Source organism: Typopeltis vanoorti, chromosome 3, assembly GCF_054136105.1.
Source record: "Typopeltis vanoorti isolate ZY-2024b chromosome 3, IOZ_Tvanoo_1.0, whole genome shotgun sequence".
Lineage (NCBI taxonomy): Eukaryota > Metazoa > Arthropoda > Arachnida > Uropygi > Thelyphonidae > Typopeltis > Typopeltis vanoorti.
Genome location: NC_143551.1, coordinates 19,648,986 through 19,664,016, shown reverse-complemented (window position 1 = coordinate 19,664,016; position 15,031 = coordinate 19,648,986). Strand labels below are relative to the sequence as shown.

The window sequence follows — 15,031 nt, the reverse complement described above, 5'->3', positions numbered from 1 at the left end:
TCTGCTCTCATTCACTCTCTCAATTTTACTGCCAGTCATACATGCTTGTTCCTTGTCAGTGTCATTCACCACCTTACTGTTAATTGGACTCTGTTTTTCAACTTCCACTATGTTCATATCGCTTTCATCATTCTTACTACCACTGATTGTTAAGTTCATCAGATTGCTCATTTGCTTTTTTCAAAACTTTTTTTTTACCAATTTTTCACTGCTCTTTTACACTGTTTCTCTTTGCTATCAAATGAGTACTCATCCTTCTCGTGCCATTCTTGCTACTAACACCTCCTGTTACCAATACGTTAGTCTCATCAAGTCATTCAAATTGCACTTCACACACATACCCTTCCTTCCATCCACTTTAAATATCCATAATTTAACTACATAATCAAACAAATACATATAGCACACCTCGCATTTCAAGAAACGAATAAAATCTAAATTAAATTCTTGTAAAGACAAAGCTGCAACCATTTTTCCTTTGTCAGTTACTATACTCCATTCTAAGTTTAATGATTTTTATGCAAACTTAAAAAAACAGGCCCACACACTGCAAACACTGCGCTTGCAGTGTTTGCAGCGTAAGAGTTGCAGCTTTTACTACAACTCATACTCACACATTTATTTACAATTACCATATTTTTTGGACTATAAGGCACACCTTTTTACATAGGAAAATCAACTTAAAATTGGGGTGCGTCTTATGGTCCGAATGTAACATTAATATACAAATCTTTACACTGTACCGAAGCTGTTAGTGAAGTTCATTTACTGGCGCAATATGTTAATAAAATTAGTAAGTACGCCACTGAAGGTAGGTACCTAAGTTATCTCGCTGCATGTGGGTGAATCACCGATTTAGAGCGTCAATAGTCATTAGTGTGAAAACATATGCGCTTTTGTACGGTTCATTTGAATTATTTTTTATAAGTCGTTAAAATTTTTACCTTAAAATTAGAAAAAATGAGCAAAACAAAAAAGACTTTCATATAACGTGAGTTATAAATTAAATGTGATAAATTATGCAAAACAATATGGAAACAGAGCAGCAGAAAGACATTTTGGTCCACCACAACAGAAAAAATGGTTTCGTGAGTGGAGAAAACAAGAGGAACAATTAAAACTGCTATGTAAACACAAGAAAACATTCCGTTCGCACCTAGAAAAATGGCCAGAATTAGAAGTACATATGAAAAATTGGGGTAACAAATCATCGAAACATGGGAATATCTGTTTCTACGAAAATAATAATTTTTGAAGCAAAACGATGGGCAACTGCTAATGGAATTTTACATTTTACCAGATCACTGTCTTGGCGCTTTAGATTTATGAAAAGAAACGGGTTATACATGCATACAAAAACCACTCTAGCCCAAAAAATGCTGGCTGACTATGAAGCTAAAATTATAGAATTCCATAGATTTGTAATATCAGCGAGAAGGAAATTTAACTATGAGCTTAATCAAATTGCGAACATGGATGAAGTGCCTCTAACTTTTGATGTTCCTTCAAATCAGACAGTAGATTCAAAAGGCACCAAATCAATAGTGTTCAAAACAACAGGTCATGAAAAAACTCACTACACTGTAATTTTAGCTTGTTGCACGGACGGAACAAAACTACCCCCCATGTTAATCTTGAAGAGAAAAACGTTACCGAGAAATGAAATTCCTCATGGCATTATTATCCACTTTCAAGATAAAGGCTGGATGGACGAAACAGGAATGAAATTATAGATACAAAAGATATGGGCAAAACGTTCAGGTGCATTTTTTAAAAATGCCTGCAATGTTAGTGTAGGATCAATTCAGAGCTCATAAAACAGAATCAACCAAGAAGCTTCTAAAAGAAACGAATATAGAATTAGCTGTCATTCCTGGAGGCCTTACAAGTCAATTACAACCCTTGGATGATAAACCATTAAAAATTTTATGCAGGAAGAGTGGAACAAATAGATGGCAAAGCCAAATCACGATGTACAGTAACAGGATGTATGAAACAGCCAACAATTTCTGATGTACCTGGGTGAAAAACTCATGGGAACTGTGAAAGAAGAGACGATTATAAAGTCATTTAAGAAATGCTGGATAAGTAATGTGATGGATGGTACCGAAGATGACGCAGTTTTTGAGTGACAACAATAGTCAGAAGTCTTATAGTCTTACGCAGTTTTTGATGCAGCTTTACGCAGTTTTTTTACGCAGATGACGCAGTTTTTGAGTGACAACAATAGTCAGAAGTCATATAGTCTTATTGTCAGAAAAATACGGTAATTAGTCAATCAAAAAAACTGATCTGAACTGGGGAGCCTTCTTTACACAAACATTCCAGCGAATTTCCACTTGGCAAAGCAGCCAAAATAGCTGAAATATTTTATTTGTTCTATAGACTCTGGATTCAGAATGCAGCTGAAGTTTTCTGTGCTCCTGTCTATCTTCACAGGTATGATCTTTTTATTGCTGATTTTCATGCATTTAGGTGTAGCAAATTTGTTACACCTGTTATTCAATTTAGTTACAGAATCCTAGAGAATTGCACTATATGTGTTAAGATACGTCATCTGCATAAAGCAAAGAGCTAAGTGTGACATCTCCAATTATAATATCAGGCCTAAGGCCACTTTCTTTCATAATGTGATTTACATAGATGATGAATAAGAGTGGAGATAATGTGCATTCTTGAATTACCCTGGATTTTATATCAAACCATCTTCCTATTTCCTTCAATTCTAACTACTGACTGACAACTTACATACAGACTATGTATTGCTCTGTATAATGTTGCATTCACCCCCCACCCCCCCCTTTGACTGTAGTGTTTTCATATGCCTTCCAGATCTGCAAAACTTAAGTACAGATCCTTGTCATATTCTCATGATTTTTCAACTATTTGTCTTAAGGGGAAAATCTAATCTTGAGAATCTCTATTCAGCCTGAATACAGCTCGTTCTTCTCCAAGTCTCTTCCACAATCTTTCTCAACCTGTTTTTAAGTATGCTTGCATAAATCTAACCTGGATGACTTAGAAGAGAAATTCCTTTGTAATAATTCTCATATTCAGCTTTATCACCTTTTTTTTTTTTTTTTTTTATAAATGAGTACTATGAGAGCTCTACTCCACTCATTGGGAATTTGAGCTCCCCCTCTGAATTATGCAGTGTAGCCACCGCAAAACTTTTATACTTCCATGCTTAAGCATTTGTGGTTGAATATCATCTACTTGAGGTGTCTTTCCACAATTCAAGTTTTTGATGGCTTTTTCTACCTCAAGTACCGATATGTACTACTCTTTGATTTCTCTTGAAATCAAAGAGTAGTACAGTTATTATTATTATTATGGGCAACTCCAAGGAGTCCTCAGACTGAATGAGGGAGGCACCAAATATTGTCAAGAACTATTCAACATTTGCACAATATCTATCATACTTTGCTTGGAACTCATTCACAGTCATGGCACCCACAATAGACTCTGGCAACCTATTCCATTCATTCATTATTCTCCGAGCAAAAAACGTAGTAATAACACCCCTGCTAGCTACACTCTTACTCAGTTTCCATTTATGGTCACTAGGGGGGCACTAAACATTGTCAAGAACTATTCAACATTTGCGCAATAGTTCTCCCACCAACGCACCTGTTCTGAAAAATTTCCTCTGAATTAATCTTGTTAAAACCCCTTCTGTAATTTGTATGTCTCAATCATGTCATAACTTTTCCATCTATCAACCAGTTTCTGTAACACACAAATCTTCAACCTATTCTTGTAAGGTTCATTTCATAGACCTGCTACTATCTTGTTCACTCGCCTCTGGATCCTCTCCACTGTCAAGACACCCTGGCACCCAGATCTGCACGCAGTAGTCAAGATGGGGTCTCATCAAGGCTCCATAAAGAGGAACAATAACCTGCTTGTCTCTGCGCATCAAAGTATTCTTCAGTAACCAAGTGATCTGATGAGCTGTTTTAGCCACTTTTGCTATGTGCTCCCTAAACTTTAACTCTTTATCCACTAACACTCCCAAGTCTGTGGCTTCGTCAATTTCTGGGAGTACAGTTCCACTAATGTGGTATAAAGTTGGTAATTTTTTTACCCCAAAATGCATAACCATACATGCCACATTAAACTGATACATATTCTCTTTTGCCTAGTTTGCCAATCTCCAAATCTTCCTGCAAAATTTCGACATCATCTGTATTAACTATTGCTCTACCTAACTTTGCATCACCAGCAAATAACTCAACAGTTCCTCTCAGATCCTTTCCTATATTGTTAATGAACAAATTAAACAGTAGCAGTCCAAGCAGTTCTATCACTGCTTGGTTCATTTAACAGTCTTTCAAAGTAATTACTCCAGACATGTAAGATATCCTTATCTTCAGTTTTCATGTCATTTTTATCATTCTTGATTCCTTTACAATACTCTTTCCTCCATTTCTAAACATTTTCCATAACCTCCAGAATATTTTGCCATCTTCCTGATATTTATTTTCCATACACTTACCAGTGTTTCCATGACTTCTGTTTATATACTTTTATACATAGCTTAGCTCTCTTCCATTTTTCTCTGTATTCTTTAAGGGCATCTGCCGACTTATTTGCTAAGAACTTTTGCTTCTTTAAAAGAAGCAAAAGTTAAAGAAGCCGTCCTGGAAAGGACAGCTTCTTTAACTTCTTGTGTCCAACATAGTGTTCTTATGTTTCTATCCATACAGACAACTTAATCATATACCTCCCTAGCTGAATCAATGTCTTCTTCAGTGTTTGCCACTGAGACTCCAAGGTTTGGTTTTTGTTTTCAATCTGTTTCAGGCATAAATAGTTCATCATCAAATTCCTGCCATGTACCCTCAAGGGGTGTACAGGATATGATAGTACTACATGAAAGAAATTACATCATAACTAACTTCCTATCTACAATTTTCCTCCAAATCAGTCTGTTACTTGTCAAGACGCCAACATTATCAGATCTTATATTTCTATCGTATGAGGCACTTTGTACCATATCAATCCACCTATATCTTGGTGTTCCTCTGGGTCATTTTGCTGCCAACCTGGCAGAGAACACTTGTTTTGCTAATCATTCCTCGCCCATGCTGTTTAAGTGACCATACCACCTGAGATTAGCTCTGCTAACGCATTCCTGGATGCTGACAACGTCAAGTTCTTTCCTAATATCCTAATTTTTAATATGATATTGCCACTGATGCCATCTGTTCATGCCTATAATCTTTCTCAGGACTCTCATATCTGCAGTCTCTAGTCTTTGGTCAAGTTTTTTGCTTCTGACCCAGCTCTCAGATCCATAAGTTAAACCTGCTTTGAACACTGTCTTGTATACAGCTAATTTAGTGTTCTGACTAATTTCTCTTTTATTCCTTAAGAATTTATTCAATTGACTTCCTACCATACCAGCTTTTTTGTTGATTTTTGTTGTCTATTTCTATATTTAATTTACCATCTTCAGTAAAAATCGTGCCAAAGTAGCTGAAATGTTTTACTTGTTCCACAGGATCTCCATTCACAACACAGTTGACATTTTCAATGATTCTGCCTATTTTCATTGTCTTTGTCTTTTTATTGCTGACCTTCATACCATATCTACTACAACAGCTATTCAATTTAGTCAGAGAATCTTGCAGACTTGTAGCAGATTTATTTAGCAGTATAACATCATCCGCATAAAACAAAAAGCTGACATTAACATCTCCAATTTTGATATCATGTTTAATACCACTTTCCTTCATAATGTGATCCATATAGATAATGAATAACAGAGGGGATAATGTACATCCTTGTCTCACACCAGATTTAACATATTAAACCATCTTCCTGTACTTCCTTCAATTCTAACTGCTGACTTACAACTCAAATAAAGACTAAGTATTGCTTGATATAATGCCCCATTGACACCATAACTGTAGCGTATTGAATAGCTTCTCTCTTGGCACTTTGTCATATGCCTTTTCCAAATTGACAAAACTTAAATACAGATCTTTGTTATATTCCCATGCTTTCTCGACTATTTGTCGTAAAGTGAAGATCTGATCCTGACAGCCTCTATTTGTCCTGAATCCAGCTTGTTCTTCACCAAGCTTTTCTTCCACAATTCTTCTCAACCGTTTCTCAAGTATACTTGCATAGATCTTGCCAGGAACACTCAGCAGGGAAATAACCTCTGTAATTCCCACATTCAGTTTTATTTCCCTTTTTATATATGGGTACTATTACAGCTCTACTCCAATCATCGGGAATTCGTCCCTCTGTCTAGGCTTTCTGAACTATGCAGTGCAGCCACTGTAAGACTCATACTGCCATACTTCAGCATTTCTAGTCGAATACCATCTACTCCTGCTGCCTTTCCACATTTCAAGCCTTTGATGGCTTTTTCTACCTCAAGTATGGATATGTATTCCTGGTCAGTGTTATTTACCACTGTGCTGTCATCACTGCTTGTTTCATTTAGCAGTTTTTCAAAGTAATTACTCCATACTTCAAGGATATCTTTTTCTCCTGTTTTCATGTCACCTTTATCATCTCTAACTCCTTTTACAACACTCTTTCCTCCATTTCTAAGCTTCTTCAACAACCTCCAGAATATTTTGCCACCTTCCTGATATTTATTTTCTATATTCTTGCCAAAGTCCTCCCATGACTTTTGTTTAGCTAGTTTTACACAGTGTTTAGCATTCTTGCATTTGTCTCTGTATTCTCTAAGACAGGGGGTGGCCAACCTTTGGCGCATGTGCCAAAAGTGGCGCATTGCATGATTAGAAGTGGCACACTGAACCCCAGAGAAAAATTTTTAAAAAAAATTGTATACGATTTATATATATATATATATATATATATATATATAAATATATATATTTATATATATATAAACACACAATTAACCTAGGACTGAATTCTACAGTGCGCACTTATTATACTTGTTTGATCTTGAAACAATAGGCACCGGCAAATGCTGACATGCGTAACCAGTTACTCAATCAGTTTACAGCTGACTCTCGTGTCATAACATTCGGTGAACTTCTGATTCAATGTGAGTGAACAATTCTGTGTTTTCGAACTTATATGTTTTTATTAACAGTTCTTTAAGTTTAAGATAAGATTTCTGTTTTCATGAAGGCTTAATATTGTTCTGTAAATTTAAAAATAAATTTTTTCATTGTGAACACGTATGTCAAGTTCTTGCCCACTCCCCTAATTTGCTGATTACTGAAACTTGCAATTATTCGGTGTATTTGTATGTGTGTGTTTATATGTTTTTTTTTTTATACAATATCTTTCCTTTTGATTTACGTATAGTAGGTTTATTCCTAAAATTGAACTGATCATCAGCAAAGCGTTCGTAATGAGAATGTTTGGATTGTGTGTGTGTGTGATTGCCAGCTGATTATGGCAAGAAGCGATCTCATATTTCATTGGGCATAATATATTGCGAGAGAGAGAGACGAAAACTCTGTATGAAAAAAAATATATATATGATTTTTATACTTATAGAACTGTATTAGGCCTTCATGAAAATAGGAATCTTATCTTAAACTTGTAGAACTGTTTTTGACGTTCATAATGTTTAAAACGATAAAATAATTTAAACAAATTATTTAATAATAAGATTTACTTTTTGAAATAATTTTTTTTACAGTCAGTTACCTATTACTCTGCAAAAGAAACTGAGCAGAAGAAAAGCAGGAGGTGATAGCAAATGCCAGTTTAATGAACTGTGGGTAAATGAGTTCTTATTTATTGCGGGTCCTTCAGGAAAACCGTTGTGCATTGTTTGTGAAAGCATTCTCTCAGATAATAGAAGACATGATCTTAACAGACACTATAGAAAACATCAAGCTGAATTAGAAGAAAAACTGAAGTTAGTTCCTGGGTCTGAGTTGCGGAAAGAATATGTGGTTAAGAAAAAGGAAAAAATAAAAAAGAGAGAAAATATATTTGTGAAACGAAGTTGTGAAAGTGTGGCAATGCTGGAGGCGTCTTATGAAATTGTCTTTGTGTTGGCTAAACAACACATGCCTTTCTCTGATGGAGAGGAAGTTGTTAAGCCCTGTCTCGAAAAATTTGCAAAATGTCTTGATGATAAGAATGTTGAAAAAAAAAGTAAACCAAATTGCTCTGTCCAAGCAAACAATTACAAGATGCATCGAAGAACTTTCCCATGATGTTACTGAGCAATTGAAAGACCGTGTTCATGCTTATTCTTTCTTTTCTTTAGCCTTGGAAGAATCTGCTGACATATGTGATGTAGCCCAATTAAGCATTTTTATAAGAGGAATTGATGATAATTTTAGCATCTTTGAAGAACTTATCGGTCTTGAGTCACTTCATGGAAAAACCAGAGGGTCAGCACATTTGACAAAGTAAAGTCATGTCTAGAATATCAACAACTAGATTCTAGTAAGCTCATCAGTGTTTGCACTGATGGAGCACCGGTCAATGGCAGGTTGAGTTTCTGGGAATGTAACTTTACTTGAGAGTATTTTAGGTCGTTCTCTACTAAAGTATCACTGTATTATACATGAAGAATCTCTGTGTGGAAAAACTCTAAATTTGAAGCATGTTATGATACCAGTTGTAAAGTGTGTGAATAAAATTAGAGCAAGAGTGTCAAACAGAAAAGAATTCAGAGAATATTGTGAACTGCTATAGGAATATGGTGATCTCATCCTTCATTGTGATGTGCGCTGGCTTTCTGAAGGACAAGTTCTCAGTAGATTTTGGAAGCTGAAAGAAAGTTTTCGTAATTTTCTGGAAGAGAAGGATGAGCTGCATGAGGAAAAAAGCCCTGTTGTGTGATGAGAAATGGCTATTTGATTTAGCATTTGTAGTTGATTTTACCAGCCACCTCAATGATCTAAATTTGGAACTGCAGGGCAAGAACAAATTGTTTCCTAGCTTAGTAAATGACATCAGTACATTCAAAATGAAATTAAAGCTGTTCATCTCCCAGTTAGAAAAATGTGGATTTAAGTCAATTTCCACATAAAAGAACATAGTGAATCTGTTGAAGATAATGGCAACTTTACAGGATATACTGAGAAACTCAGATTATTGCAAGAGTCCTTTAACAGTCGTTTTAGCGATTTTGCTGAAGAAGAAGACTGCATACTTGTATTTATAAATTCCTTTTCACTTACTGAACAAAAAATCTTGACAATACCTAGTAACATACAAATGGAACTTATTGAACTTATTTATTACTCAAAACCAATTCTTTATTGAAAATGAAATTTAATGAACTTCCATTACTCCCAGATGTTTCTGATATAATTAATTTCTGGCGATCGTTGCCAGAACTGAAAAAATTTGCTCAGAGTTATATCTGTCATTTTGGAACTAACTACATGCAGATGCGAACAAGCATTTTCATCAATGAAAATGATTAAGAACAAACTACAGTCGGGACTGACTGATTCAAATTTGAAAAACTGTTTGATGCTTTCTGTAACTGATTTAACTCCAAACATTACAAGCTTAGCAAAAGGAAAGCAATTTCAAAAGTCTCAATAAAATAATTAATGTTTATCTTGTCTTTATATGAAATTTGTTCATTTAAAACTGTTAAAAGTGTCTATATTACCATATACATAATAAATCATTTATGCATAACTGTTAAATATATCCATATTACCATATTTTAAAAGGTCTGAAAAGTAGTATAAGTTAGTATGGTGCATCTTAACTAAAAAAATGAAAAAAATTGACGCTTGAACTACACAAGGTTGGCCACCCCTGCTCTAAGAGTACAAGCTGACTTATTTGCCAGGAACTTTTAATATGCTTTCTTCTTTTCCTTCACTGCCTCTTTAACTTCCTGTGTCCACCATGGAGTTCTAATTTTTCTATCCTTGCAGACAACTTCACCACATGCCTCTCTAGCTGAATCAATCAGGGCTTTCTTCAAGACTTGCCACTGAATCTCCAAGGTTTGGTTCCTGTTCTCAAACTCTTTCATTTTTTCTTCAATAATCTTTGTGTATTTTAGTCTAGTGTTCACATCTGAGAACTGCTCAACTTTTATTCGCTTTAAAACTTTCTTACATGTTATACTTTTCAATATGAAATTCAATTTTATCCTGCCCAAGACTAAATAGTGATCACTTCCAATTTCAAATCCTCTGTACACTGTGGTGTCCTGCACCAGGTAGAAAACATCACTATCAACAATAACATAGTCAATGAGACTTTTCTTATTCCTTGCCTCTTCTCTCCATGTGAATTTGTGCACATTTTTATGTTGGAACATGGTGTTAGTAATAACCAGTCCATGTCCTGAGCAGAAATCCAACAGATATTTGCCATTATTATTAGCTTTGCTCTTTTCTCCGAATTTTCCCAAAATATTTTTGTATGTCTCACAATCATTTCCTATTCTGCTATTTAGATCCCCAACAAGGACCAACTTTTCCTTTTTCATTGTGTAAGTTGCTTTTTCCACTTCTACCTTAGTAAAACCTTCTGTGGGACCATAGGCACAAATAAGTCTCATTGTCCAGTTCCCCATTCTCATATTTGCCCACATTACTCTACTTGAGACTGACTGCCATTCAAGAAGATTAGCCTCGTATTTTGTGTTGAATACTATGGCTACTCCTTTTACTTGATTGTCATTGCCTGAATATAACATTTTGTTTTTATTGCTCAGAAAGATCTCACCAGTTTTTGTCTTTTTTGTTTCAGTAACCCCTATTATGTCGATCTGGTACTTATCTAATTCCTCAGCTATTTCCATTTCTTTGCCATTCAGGTTTCTTATGTTGATAGTACCGATCTTTAACTCTGGTGATGTTTAGTTGGGATGTGTTTTCAGATTTGTTCCAGTAGCTGACTTCTCACTGTTTACCCTGGTTCCCTGGCGAAAAAACTGGGGCCTTGTTTAACCAGGCGACGCTCCACGGGCATGAAATTTTGTCATGTTGTACCATCGTTTTTTATTTTGGTTTAACTAATAAGAATACAATTTGGTCGGCTAAATCCCAAATTGCCAGTCCATCCTTGTTCGTTCAGTATCCAAGTAGATACCCAACAGGGTGCACCACGAGAAGGTGAGGATTGGACATTAGGTCAGAAGCCCTGGTCGGTTCTCTGCATTCCTTTAAAGGCTATGTGGAGATCTCCTCTCAGTTATACAGCTTTGACCCTTAAGCACCCCAGACATAAATAAAAAACGATAGTACAACATGGCAAAGTTGCCCCAACTTATTTTATTTAAATATTTAAATTTTATAAATGAAACTAACAGACTGTTAAATAAAATAAGTTGGAGCAACCTTGACAAATATACCTTCATAAAGGACTGGTCTGGCCTGGCTGGTCAGCATATCCACTTTCCAGCCAAAAGGCTGCAGGTTCAAATTCTGCCGTGAGCATGGATGTTTGTGATTGTCTGTGAAAATAATAGTGGTGGTGATGGGCAGTAGATGGCATTGGTGTAGATGATGATGGTAGTTGCAGTTCATTGTAGTTGGTAGACTGAGTGTGGAGACAGAGTTGTAGAGTAGGTGCCCTCCCTCGATGAGTCCAACTCCCTGGAGATGTTATAATAATAATAAAGATTAAAAATTGAAAAATGTGCAAATCTATGGTTTTCGTATAACTGAAAGTCAGCAAAATATCAAATATGGCTGAATTTAATTATTGCTGTGCATGTATGGGTGTTTTGTTGATGAGTAATAAAATAAAGGCATTCATAAATTATATATTAATTCAATAAAATGTATTGTTCCATAAGACTGATTCTGAATCTTTTATTTTTAATAAATTTTTTTTGTGTTTATGATATGCAGGTTCAGGGCAGGTGGCTTTCTTGCCTGGGTCTAAGGGTGATGCCAACTATACAAGCATAAAAATACATTTAAAAAAAAAAAAAAAGTTGGGGAAGGGGGAAAAAGAAAGAAAGGAAACTGAATACAATAAGATGTAACCATTTGGAAATGCTTTTAATTATTGTCATAATTCTCCCCCCCCCACACACACACACACACAAGAAGCAGAAAGGCCTACAGCAAATAAATGCCATTTAGAGGTTTACTACAATTTCAAAAATGAGTGAGAAAGTACTCAATTCCTGACAACACAAAAACTTCCAACCACCCTAACATGTTTTTTTAAGTTTTCTCTGGCATTTTACCAAAAGTTGGATTTATGTCAGCAAATCACATTTGTCAATTATGTTGGGATAAGGTATTTATATAATGATTCAAAATATGGTGCTGTTCAATAAGAATAACATAAATTAAAATAATTTTTTTAGATAACTTACATGAAATAACATGTTTGGCCAAACAGATACATTTCCATTCATAGCTTTTTTCCCCAGCCAAGGAAAGGATGTACCACCCTTAAAATAAATTATAGAAGGATTGATAAAAGTAATAATTAATTAATTCCATTCATTTTAAATGTGAAATTAATTTGATCATTTTATATCAAATACTCATGAGATTGAATTTTTCCTTTATTTTATAAAGTTTTTTTTTTAATATGAAGTTTTTCTGAAAATAAAAATACCATTTAAACTTATCTTTTATGTACATCTTAAACTTTTATTTACATCCATTCAGTGGGCATAAATTCCATTATATGTAATTTTGTGATGATTTTGTTTGTTTCTGATTTAAGCCAATACAGAATACAATTTGGTCAGCTAATTGCCAAATCGCCAGCCCATTCTCATTCATGCAGTATCCATTGGTACCTACTAATGGGGTGCACCACATGAGAATTGGACATTACATCAAAGTCCCAGTCAGTTCTCCACATGCCTTAAAGGTTACATGGAGTTCTCCTTCCAGTCATCTAGCTTTGATCCTTAAGTGACATACAAATACCCAGACCTTGCTTTGTATTAGAGTTGCCTGCTTAAAAAACAATGCGCGATGAAATGAAATACCAAAAAGTAGGTACATAAGCACTATAATTTCTAAGAAATATAAGAAATTGTAAATTAATCCTTATTTGCCTTTTCAATTTTGAAGTAAAGAATGAACTGAAATAAACTAGGGAAAAAATATTATTTTACATGAAACTTAATAACTTTACAAGCAACTAATCTGCTAAGGCTTTGCATTTCTAGGTGTGAGTTTGAGACTTCTTCCTGTTCTATTAGCTTCAAATGTTTATTAAAGTTTGCTGAACAACTCAACACTGCAAATATTTAACTTAGGGAGCCAATGCCTCTGCATTTGAGGACACAACCATAAAACAGTTTCAGCAGGTTGCCACCAGATAGTACACAGGATCGAATCTGTTGGTAACTCTTCAGGGAAACTTCCGATTAAGTGGTAAATAATCCTACTACTGTTACTTACTTTACCAGGTTGTACCGAAAAGAAGTCTGAGTATAGGAGTTTGCAAGAGGCACTGTCCAAGGCCACAGTTGGAGTACGAGTACTTCTTGTATGAGATCAATGACCTCAAGGGCATGCAGCAGAGGTGGACTTAAAGAGACAGAGAATGCTCTGTGTTCAATCACGCGTTATCCCCACTAGGTAGTGGTTTGGTGTGGTCTGCATTGAATGCAGTTCCAGTGTTGAGTATAATAGTCAGTACTGATACTAGCCCTAGCCTGCACAGCACACTGACTATTGCAAAATACAACTATTGTTACAAAATGAATTATATAAAATACTATCAAGTGGAGAGCCTGTGTAGCTCAGCGGATGTGGCGTTTGCACACCGCCGCGCTTGGCCGCACGAAGGAAGACTTGGTTTCAAGTCTAGTCGGCGACTAGAGGAAATTTTTCTAAGCCTTTTTTCGACCGGTTCCCGAGTTAGTCGATCTCTGGCACGGGCAAGCAGGTTTTTCCTCCCAGAAACTCGGGTTTTTCGTCCTGTAAACTCAAGAAAATCGACCGTAGAACCCACATTATTTCAGACATTAAATATATTGTATTAGGGTTAGGGACCACGAGATGGCGGCACATTTGAGCCGTCTCTCTTCACTGCGTACCGCTTAATTAGTGATAGCCTTGGGCCATCTGTCTCTGATTGGGTACCAGTGGAGATTGAACTGCCCACTCAGTCTCCAAAAGTTAGATAGGGCTAAATGGCCTCGCCTACTCCCGTATATACGGGAATAAAAAGGCGTTAGTTGATTTTTTTTTTTTTGATTTTTGACTATCAAGTGGTATTGTATTACAAACAAGAAAATAACAGTTTTTAGATAAATATATAAACATTTAAGAATGGTGATAATAAAACAGGAACTGTCATTTTATACTGGAAGGGCTGCAGCTCTTATGGATGAGCCACCACTGGTTCCAACATATTCTGCTAAGAGAGATTTCTCTATCTGGAACTCACATATTCATTCTTCCCATTTACCTTCCTATAATTCATTTGATGCTATCTGGTGTGAGATACCAATAGGACAAAATACATTGTCGGTTGATGCAGAGAACAGAGGTCCACATGCAGATGTGAATGCCTTGGATTGGCATATTAACATGAGTGCAAGCCAAGCAATTATTATAGGAGATTTGGATTTCATCTATGGAGACATATAGGAGGGAGGTAAGGTGACATGGTAAGATGGAAGTAAAATTTATACAGTTGCTAAGGTATAATTAGCTAAAATAGCATATGATGGAAGTGACCAAGAGAGTGCTGGATATGATAACAGCATCAGAGGATGTATCCATAACCAAGATAGGCACTCTGCCTACAATCAGGGAGAATAACCGTGCAGCCTAGTTCTAGATTCATGTGGAATTTTATGTCAAGAAAGGGTTAATGTCGAACTATAAAGCTGGTAATTATGACCGACTTAGGAGACATCTTGGAGCAGTGTCATAGCTTGAGAAAATACAAGTAAAGAATGTCAGTAGTACACAGGAAGTGATTAGAGATTTTTTGAGAGAAGTACTGAACTATATACCAATAGTCAGGATGATTAGAGATATAAAGCAAGAGCTGCAAAAAAGAAAGCATTGTGGGAAAAATATAAAAAGTTAATCAGCATACTCAAGAGAAGCACAAAGTGCAGGCAAGAAGGATAACTAGTAGTAAGAAAGGATAGGAT

The 15,031-nt window shown here is 35.6% G+C and overlaps 1 protein-coding gene across 3 annotated transcripts in view; it reads right to left on the bottom strand.

Annotated features, from left to right (window-relative positions):
* Positions 1 to 15,031, bottom strand: part of LOC150107973 (katanin-interacting protein-like) — a 726,539-nt gene that overhangs the window by 687,093 nt on the left and 24,415 nt on the right. For all 3 annotated transcript variants that reach the window (XM_090415492.1, XM_090415493.1, XM_090415494.1), the window contains exon 2: positions 12,272 to 12,349. The gene's annotated coding sequence lies outside the window, so the exon portion shown is untranslated. The remainder of the gene's footprint in view (positions 1 to 12,271; positions 12,350 to 15,031) is intronic.